Raw genomic sequence first — 10,899 nt, forward strand, 5'->3', positions numbered from 1 at the left:
TATTTTTTAATTTTTATATATTTTTAATATAATTAATTATATTATAATTATTGTAAAATTATAAAGTTTTCCCAAATTTAGAGCCTTCCCAAATTAGGGGCTTAAAGCCTTTTCTTAGGTGGCTTCACCCAAAGGCCGGCCTTGCATACTACTAAATGGAAGATAAGTCATTTCTAATGAAAGTCATCATTATTAGTGATGACGTATTTGACTTCTAGGACAAAGTAGTAGTCAATTGCAATCGATCAATTGACCAGAATCGACTACGCCAATAATTGTCAACTCGGTTATTCAATGGCAGTTCTTAACGTCGGTTGTGACCATCCATCTTGGGCAACTGTGATTTAGTTGTCGGGGCCACTCCCTCGTCACCCGAATTGATCGAAAACTCGAGGGGGGTATGAAATTCCACTAATAGGCTTCATTAATCCCCCATCCCTCTTCTTGCTTCCATTCTCAACCTCCCTCGATTATTCTACCCTTTTCCCTTTATTCCTTAAAACCTTAAAAATTAGAAAATAAACCTTAAAAATTACCTTAAATTACTTTAATTTTAGTTGTTGCTATTTGATTGCTTTCGTAGTAAAATTGATAAAAAGGTCTTATTTGGTGTGAACCATGCGAGTATTGTCAATGCTTTTTTTGCATATGTTCTAGTATTTTGAGCATATCTTTTAATCTAGAAGTTCAAATGATGTGATTCTTGAACCATTGGAAAGCTAAGAGATAGAACTACAATATTCATGTTTTCCACTTTGCCCAATACTGTTGTTGATTTAGCACACACAAGTATACGTTTCAAACAAGTAATATAGTGATGAAGTACAGTATCATTCCCATAAAGATTTGTTCTTAAATAGCACTGAGTACTAAAATTTATAATAAATTAATCTTATTTAAGTAATTAAAATTTTTAAAAAATTAATTAAAAAAATTAAAACAAGCACTAAGTTAACTAACAAAAATTAAAATTACTTAGAAAAGGCAATAAACTAAACTTAAACCTAGGATTATAGGTTCATTCAACACTTTATCTGATACCAGCTTCTCTTATTATTTATGTTCATAGGTGGTTTTACTAACTTAAAATCTAAAGCTATGTACAAATCTCCGTCGAGATGCTTGCACAAATACCTAACTTAATTGGATCACTATATGTCTGTAGTATTCAATTAAATAAGGTTTATTAAGTTAATGTTCTAATTTGGCTATGTATGGCAATTGACGTATGTCTATTCGAATAGTAAATCAGATCACTTAAGTGACGTGAACATACACTATTTAAACCTTAGTCCAATATAAAATCTTTCTGTCAAGTCTTAATTAGATTCACAAATCAGTTAATTGTTAGCCAAGCAATCAAAAGCATAAAAAACATATTTAAATAAGCAAACTATACCCATTCATAGTAAATAAAAGAGAAACAAATATTCAAATTACATGTTAAAATATACCACAATCCTAGAATGATAATTTAGCTCATAATAACCAATGAAAACAACATCCAATGAAATTTAGCTATGAATCCAAGTCAAAGAAAATAAAAGAAATACCAAAGTAAAGAAAGAAACTAATTATTGAAGTTTTATGATTTCAATTCTCTCTCAAATTCTCTTATTTTTCTTGCTTTGTTCTTGGCTCTTTTTCTCCAGAATAGTCGCTTGCTGCCTCCCCCTCTTAAAACCTCTGAAAAGGCCTTTAAATAGGCTCCAAAAGCCCTAGGTTAAAAATCTCATCAAAAACATATTTTTGGTAAGTCCTCAAGCATCGCGGCACGTTACTCACAAGTGGCACTATGGTGCTGCTCTCTTATACTGTCTCTGCTACACTGTTTAATCTTGGGAGATGATTTTTACCTTTTTTTAAGTCAAACTAGGCAAAATGATACACATAAATGGTGTAGAATCACATCATTTGGACTTCTTAATTGAACGATATACGCAAAATACCGCATCATGTTCAATCTATGTTGACTACTACAATGCTCCAAATTCAACAAGGAATTTGACCACTATCCAATCATAACTGGATGAAGTAATAAACATCAAAGTTGAAGCGCTTTCTCTTAACTTTCTAATGGTCTAAGAATCGTATCAATTGGACTTTTGTAGTTTAAGTTATCCTCGAAATACGAAAATATATGCAAATAAGCTATCACCAGATTTACACGAATTTTCATCAAATGAGCCTTTTTCATGAAATTTTTTACAAAAGTGATAAGAAAAATTAGCAATAGCTACTTTTAAAGTAATTTAAAATAAAATAACATAAAATTAAGTTAAAATAGCTCAAATTTAACTAATCAATATGTAATTTAACTTAACTATGAAAAATACCTAAATTACTCAAATTTGAACCTAAAATCTCAAAGAAATAGCTACGTAAGCCCCAAAATATATCAAAATAACTCTAGATAGTGGAATTATCAAGTACTACCCAGAAAAAGGTGAAAATCTCATCACAAGATGTAGTACAGTAGAGACAACATAAGAGAGGAGCACCATAGTGCCATTTGAGAGTAGGCCGCCATGGTGCCCAAGAGGCAACACTACGATGCCCGACAAGTTATCAAAAATTTGTTTGTGAAAGCATTTTGGAAACTAAGGATTTTGGAACTTATTTAAGTGGCCTTTTTTAGAGTTTCTTAAGTGATGATGGCAAGCAACTATTCTATAGGAAATGAGCCAAAAAAAAAAGGGTAAGAAAGTAAGAGAATTAGAGAGAGAATCTCTCTCTAATTATTAGTTTTTCTCCTTTTGTGTTTTTTTTTATTTTCTTTGACTTGGATTAATGGTTAATTTTCTTTAGATGACATTTGATTTAGACATTATAAATTAATTTGCTTTTCTAGGATTCTAATGGATTTCAAAATATAATATGAATATTAGTCTCTTTTATTTATTAAGAATGGGTATAGTTTTTCTTATTCAAAATTTGCTCTTAATGCTTTTAATTATCTAGCCAACAATTAACTAATTTGTTAGATTTTAGATTGGACTAAAGTTTGAATAGTATATGCTCATGTCACTTACGTGATCTGATTTGCGATTAGAGTAGACATATGTCAATTGCCATACATAACCAAATTAGAATACTAGTTTAATGAACCTTATTTAATTGATTATTATAGACATATAGTAACTCTATTAAGTTAGGTATTTATACAAGTATATTAATGGAGACTTATACATAGTTTTGGATTCTAGGTTAGCTAAACTACCTATGAATGTAAATAATAAGAGAAGTTGGTATCAGATGAATTGTTGAATGAACCTATACTCTTAGGTTTTAATCTATTATCTATCTCAAATGAATTTTTAGTTTTTGTTAATTAATTTAGTGTTAGATTAAATTTAGATTTAATTTGTATTTCATAAAATCAAGTTACTTGAATAAGATTAATTTGTTGTAATTTTAGTACTTAATGAAAAATTAGAATCAAATCCCTATGGGATATGATTTTGGACTCACTGTTTATAATATTTGTTCGATATGTATATTTGAGTGTACTAAATCGATAATAAGCTTTTGACGCCGTTGCTGGGGATTTGTTTAACTATTTTACTAATATTAATATTCACAAATTAATCTTAATTCGAGTTTTTCTTTCTTTATTTTTCAAATACTTTTAGTTGAGGTGATGAGTTATTTTAACAATCAGTAGCCATCTAAAAATTTGTGTCTAGGAAGGTTCCTAGTGATTACAAATTGGATGCAATCAATGCTTTAATCATCCAAGTAAATGCTTTGTCTTAGAAAATTGGTACTTTGGGTGTTAATGTTTTTCATAGTCTTTTTGTGAAATGCAAGCTTTGTGAAGATAAGCATTCAAGTGGTTGTTGTCTAGCCTACTATGAATCAATGCAATTTGATGACAGTTTCAATGGGCAGTAAAACAATTCATACTCCAATAGTTATAACTCAAGGTGGAATCACCCAAATTTTCAAGGAGTAATGATTAGATACCTACATATTCATCACAACTTGTTTTCCATAGTGATTTTCAATCACTAATTAGAGCCCTTGTATTTGAGAAAAACTAACTTTGGAAAAGATGTTTATGCAATGCATGGAAAATATGGATGCAACCATTCAAAGTAATAAAGCTTTAATGAAAAATATGGAGACATATGTGAGTCCACTTATTAATGACATCAACAATAGGCCTCAGGAAACTTTACCAAATGACACTGAACCTAATCTTAAAAGAAAAGACTATGGTAAATATCTTGATGAGGTAAATGACAAGAATATGATAGATGGCGGAGATAAAGTAGATCAAGAGAATACTTCCAGTAAGTAAGTTCAAGATGAAGGAGCTAAATAAGAGGAGAAAGTATTTACACCACCATAAGTCAAGCCATATGTGCATCCCATTCTCATTTTGGATAAAGTTGATGAGTTACCTAAAGAGGTGGAAAAACTAAAATAACTCCTTTAAGCTTGTTTGGTATAAGATGCAACAACAAAGAACAAGAATGAAGAACTCACAAATGTTACACATGTTTTAAAGGCTACACCAAAAATGCTATTCAAGAAGAACTTAATTTGAGAAGTTGGGTAAAAGTCATCTTATTCTACCACCATAAGTTAAGCAAGCACTAAATCTTGGGTTAATACCACTACAACTTCATCTTAGAAGGATGCTACTTTCATAACTCAAGCTTTTCCCATGAAAACTCAAACCTCCTTCAAAGGTGAATAAAAACCTCAACTAAAGTCAAGCTATTGACTATGAAGAAGCACTTCTTGGGAGACAAACCAAGCTATATCTTTTTAAATTTAGTTGTTATTTTAGTTAATTTTTGTTCTTCTATTTAAATAAGTAGTTATAACCTTTCCCTGACTTGTTTTGTTGAGTATGCAGGTTTGAAAAGTGTGAAGATGAGGAGAAAGAAAATTTGAACTTTTAATGCACTGCCACCATTGGTAGGGCAATTTATTTTCCTTATCTTTTTTTAGCTTTTCACATCAAGGACAATGTGCAATTTAAGTTTAAGGGAGGGTTTTATTGTTATTAGTTTTTATAATGTTTTTATGTTAGTTTATTTTTGCTAATTTTTTTTGTTTTCCTTTTGCATTTATGTTTTAGACTTTAAGTTTGTTTAAGTTGTTCATCATCTAATTTTATGCATGTTTTAAAAACTTGAGCTAGATTTAATTGCACTAATTTTTTTTAATTTTCCTATCTAATGATGAGCACTAATTATATTCTTATCTTAATTCTTTGCAATTGTGAATATTGTTTGAGTATTATCTAAATTCTTATGTTAAGATTCATTGTTAACATGAGATTTCTACAATTTGAACACTGTGTCTTTTGCACAGATTCATTATACATATCTAGAGAAGATTTATGTGACTGTGAAATTTTGATTTATGTATTCAATTCTATAATTTGTTTGATTCTTTCTCAAGGCGAAATCCTAAGCTATACATAGTTAAAGAGATGATTTAGGCCATCTTTGAACCGATTGAGCCTTTTTAGCCTACTTTCGCATAATTTATACTTAGTTTACCTTTTTGAACCTAATGTAACATTTTCTTTGTTTAAACATTTAATTATTAGCCTAGACCTTGCATAAAAATTCTAATTTTTGCATTCGTCACTCCTAAGTGCATATGTCAATTTATGAAGTGTTATGAGCTTGATGGCGATAAAGGTAGTAAAGGTGAAAAGTGATGAAAAGTTCAAAAGTATGATTGTATTCATCTCACTACCTAATTAAAGAAATAAGTTTGAGGGTGTGAAATTGAGAAAAAGAAAAAGATTGAAGTGTTGAACACAAGAAAAATTTGATGAAAAAGGGATATAGGTGATGGAAAATAAAGCTCTAAATAGGTTTTATAACAATTATGTGCTTAGGGTGATTTGAGCTACATATTATCCCATATCCTACCTCAACCCTAGCCATACTTTACAAGCTAATTAAAGTCCTATTGATTCTTAACTTAGTATTAGTCTACATAGTGGAGATAGAGATGAAAAGCAAACTTATGGAACTCTATTAGTAATTTATATTTTGCATGCATATAAACTTATTTGGAGTGTATAGCGTTCTAGGTGAAAAGATTGCATAAACACATGAAAATCCATTGGATGATAACTTGCATTTGAATTGAAACATGAACTTAAATAATATTTGTGTGTTGCTTAGAGTTGAGAATATGGATTAACTTTTGATGATATTAAAGATAATTAATGAGTTGGTGCAATCGATTTCTAGTTAAGTGTTTTCTTCATTTAGGTTATTATATTTTATTTTATGTTTTGCTTAAGGACTAGTAAAATCTTAAGTTTAAGGCTTGATAACTCTATTATATAGAGTTATTTTGTCATAATTTAGAGGTTTAAGTGTCTAAGTCTTTAAGGATTTAGGTGCAAAGTTAAATATTTTAGTTATTTCTCTTAGTTAAGTTCAATTGCATGCTAATTAGTTTAGTTTAAATTATTTTAGTTTAATTTTTATTAAATTATCTTAAATTACTTTAATTTTAGTTGTTGCCGATCTATTTGATTGCTTTCATAAGAAAATGAATGAAAAGGCCTTACTTTGTGTGAACCGTGCAAGTATGGTCAATGCTTCTCCTACATATGTTCTAGTATTTTGACCATATCTTTCAATATAGAAGTTCAAACGAGGTGATTCTTGAATAATTGGAAAGCTAAGAAATAGGGATATAACTTTCATATTTACCTCTTTCCCCCTTTAGCCTAGAAAAAGTCAAAAATCACATCACAAGATGAAGTGGTGTAATAGAGACAACATAAGAGAGGAGCACCATAGTGCCACCCAAGAGTAAGGCGCCACGACGCTTGACAAGTTACTAGAAATCTATTTTTGATGAGATTTTAGAAACTAAGGGTTTTTGGAGCCTATTTAGAAGGCTTTTTCAGAGGTTCTTAAGTAAGGACGACAAGCAATTATTCTAGAGAAAATGAGTCAAAAACAAAACAAAAGAATTAGAGAGAGAATCAAGATTAAAAGTTTTAATCATTAGTTTTTTGCCTTTTGTGTTTCTTTTAATTTCTTTGACTTAAATTACTAGCTAATTTTATTTGGATAATGTTTTATTTAGATATTATGAACTAATTTGCTTTTTCAAGATTCTAGTGGATTTTAACATGTAATCTGAATATTAGTGTCTTTTTCATTTATTATGAATGGGTATAGTTTTGTTTATTCAAATTTACTCTTAATGCTTTTAATTGTGTGGGCAACACTTAATTGATTTGTAAATGTAATTGAGACTCAACATAGAGATTTTAAATTAGATTAAAGTTTGAATAGTGTATGTTTACGTCAATTAAGTGATTTGATTTGTGATTAGGGTAGACATACACAATAGCCATACATGGTCAAATTAGAACACTAGCTTAATGAACCTTATTTAATTAATTATTATAGATATATAGTAACCCAATTAAGTTAGGTATTTATACAACCATCTCAACGAAGACTTGTGCATAGTTTTGGATTCTAAGTTAGCAAAACCGCCGATGAATGTAAATAATAAGAAAAGCTGGTATCAGATGAATTGTTGAATGAACTTATAATCTTAGGTTTTAATCTACTGTTTTTCTCAAGTAAATTTTTAGTTTTTGTTAATTAATTTAGTGTTAGATGGAATTTAGATTTAATTTGTTTTTCATAAAATCATGTTATTTGAATAAGATTAATTTGTCATAGTTTTAATACTTAGTGAAAAATTATGAGCACATCTTTGTGGGATACGATTTTAAATTTACTATTTATATTGCTTATTCAATAAATATACTTACATGTACTAAACCGACAACAAGATTCATTTGGTTGTAATCATATTTTCATACTTCTATTCTTTTTTTTTTTTTGCAACAGGGTCCCTTTCACAAATTAACTTTAATTTAAACAGGAAAATGGAATTTGGTTTTTCTTTATATATACGTAGATTGACACAATTAAAAAAAAGCAAGTGATGCGTGACCTATTCTATTTTAGAGATGTCAATAGGAATCATGTAAATGGATACCTTGCATTACGCGTCCTGATTAAGTATGATTATGGTATCTTATAATCAAGTTGAAATAAGGTTTAGATAGTAAAACTATTATTTGTTCTTATTATAAATAATGATTTTTAATATTAAGTTTTAGTTTTATATATTCTTTTTATTTATAAATTTTTTATAATTAATTTAACACTTACTAAAATTTCATTAATGGTTCCCATTATAATTTCAAATTTTAATTTTATTGTTGTATGAACTAATTTTAACTTATTAATTTTTTTATTATTAATATACATAAAAATTGATTCTTAATTTTTTTTAATAAAGTATTTAATGAGTAAGTTTTAAGATATTCAGTCAAATTTAAGTAACAATTAAAAAATTTAATCAAATATTTAAAGTATCTTATCAAATAATATAATTTGAGTTCAGGTATTTAAAAATAACAAATATCTTATCCGTTAACATTTCTGCACAATATCAATCTAATTTATGTACACTCAACATTTAAAATAGGAGAAATATACACCATTAATTAGTATTACTTTATCATTTGCATTTCAAAAAAATAAAAAATTATTACTTAATCATTTTACTTTTTGGTATAATTGCTCCCCAATGTCTTTTTGTGATGAAATGTTTTGTGGGTACACACAACACAAGTACATTTTAACGCATAGGAAGAAATTGAGACAATGGCACCGTTTCTATTTTGTTTAAAGATAAGGCATAAAAGGCATGTGAAGGCCCACATTTCCGTCATTGATTACGTCTGCCAAGAGTGATTTCAATGTCTCAAAATTAAATTTGACGGAACCTGTGACGAAGGGTAGTATGTGGCTTCAGCAAAGCTGCACAAGTTGTCAACCAACCCATTGCCTTACAAGAAGAAAAATAATCCACGTCGGCAACTAAATTTTGGTTGCACAGCACGTTCCTGGAAGGCACTGACACGTCATCAAGCCCAGTGGAGTGGACCCTGGCGCATTCATTCGTCATCCAAAAATTTTGGCACAAGTCCAACAAGAGTTGGACTCAGTTGTAGGTACACCGGCTTTTTTCAGAACTAGACCTGCCCAAACTGACCTATTTTCAAGCCGTCATCAAAGAAACCTGCCGCCTCCATCCATCGACGCCGCTCTCTCTTCCTCGGATAGGAGCTGAGAGTTGCAAGATCGACGGCTACCACGTCCCAAAGGGCTCCACATTATTTGGTCAACATTTGGGCCATTGGACGTGATCCAAATCAATACGCTGAGCCATAAGAGTTGAGACCTGAAAGATATTTGGCAGGGGAGAGAAAAGCCCATAGTTGATGTTTTGGGAAATGATTTCGAGGTTCTGCCGTTTGGTGCTGGACGTAGAATATGTGCTGGTATGAGGTCAGGGTTGCGCATGGTGCAGCTGCTAACAGCGACATTGGCTCATTCATTTGATCGGGACTTGCCTCAGGAATTAACTCCTGAGGGGCTGAACATGGAAGAAGCAAATGGCTTGACCTTACAGAGCGTCGTGCCCTTGACGGTGCACCCCAGGCCTAGGCTTTTGAAGCATACATATCCAGCATCTGCTTAATTACTTTCTTTTGTTATTATTATTGTTTTGATAATATATGATCGTTGGATGCTCATTAAGACCTTTAAATCTCTTCTTTCTCTTCTTAAGGTTTCACCTTGGGAAACCGATGGCAATGTTCCATATCTGATCATGTTAACGATGGATTTGCATGTGCATTTACCGGGCCCATGCTGCATGCTACTTAGTCAAATGCTACTAGCCTTGATGCATCCTTTATATTCTTTGTAAGTGAATAAATATTTATTATAATTTTGACATTACAGTATTTAACTCATTGATTGATGCATAATAAAAAATAAAAAATTTAATTTTATTAAACCAAATCATAACTTTAAAAAAATATTTTATTAATTAAAAATAAAAAATAAATTAAATCAAAAGAAGCAATTGAACCAAATAAAAGAGATAGATATTAAAAAAATACAATTTTCCCAATAATTCTATGAATAATTGAAAGTAAAGTACAAATATAGGAAAACTGTCATTAAATGTTTATTACTCAATATTAGCACTTTTTGAGAAAAAAAAATTGATTTATAGCTTCATCTATGGATTCCTCGCATAAGCTAAAAATTTTAAATTTTGAAAATCAAATACTTCAATGTAGAAAAACTTTTTTATAAGTTGTGTTAGACACCCACTAAAAGTGTGGTAAAGAGAAGATTAGGATAATATTTGACAGATTAAATACAAAAGAAATACTATATAATTAAGACGAATAAAACTATTTGATAGTATTTTGATTTTTTTTTGGAATTTAATATTTTAATTTATTTTTAATAAGTAAAAAAATCAAAAACCAACCTTGGTAAATCAAATCATAAGGTTTCAAAATGAAAGAAATACAGAAAATAAAAGATTTTCTTAATAATGAAAAATAAAAAAATAAATTAAATCAAGATAAAAAGTTGAACGAAATAAAAATGGAATCTGAAAAATAAAAACTTTTGTATATTTTTATGAATTATTGAAGAGTAAACTGTGGAATATAAAAAAATGTTATTAAATGTTTGTTATAAAGAAGACAACAACTGCGTGCTTTCCTCTTCTTAAACCCGTAATCTGATGACTAAGTATCGCGTTGGTTGTCCGCAGTCGCCCAAACCATATGAAAGAAAATAAGAGAAGGATGTGTTTCAAATGCAATCCACGTGCTGTCTAAAATCCCAAACAAAGTCTTCAGGCCACTCCTTTTTTCTCCGAAGCAATCCAGCCACGCCTTTACATTCTTAATCTTAAAAGAAATGCCCACCAGTTAAAAAAGTAACACTGTCCTTGAACATCATTTCGATTTGGATCACAAGGGACGAGTGCATTGACGGGCCTGCC

General features: G+C 29.9%; 1 pseudogene; it reads left to right on the top strand.

The window, feature by feature from the left end:
* The first annotated feature begins 4,120 nt into the window (after positions 1–4,120).
* Positions 4,121–9,622, top strand: LOC149527091 (flavonoid 3'-monooxygenase pseudogene; annotated as a pseudogene).
* The last annotated feature ends 1,277 nt before the right edge of the window (positions 9,623–10,899 follow it).

This window comes from Theobroma umbraticum, unplaced genomic scaffold, assembly GCF_002168275.2.
Source record: "Theobroma umbraticum cultivar Fairchild unplaced genomic scaffold, ASM216827v3 scaffold_50.0, whole genome shotgun sequence".
In the NCBI taxonomy this organism is placed as follows: Eukaryota; Viridiplantae; Streptophyta; class Magnoliopsida; order Malvales; family Malvaceae; genus Theobroma; species Theobroma umbraticum.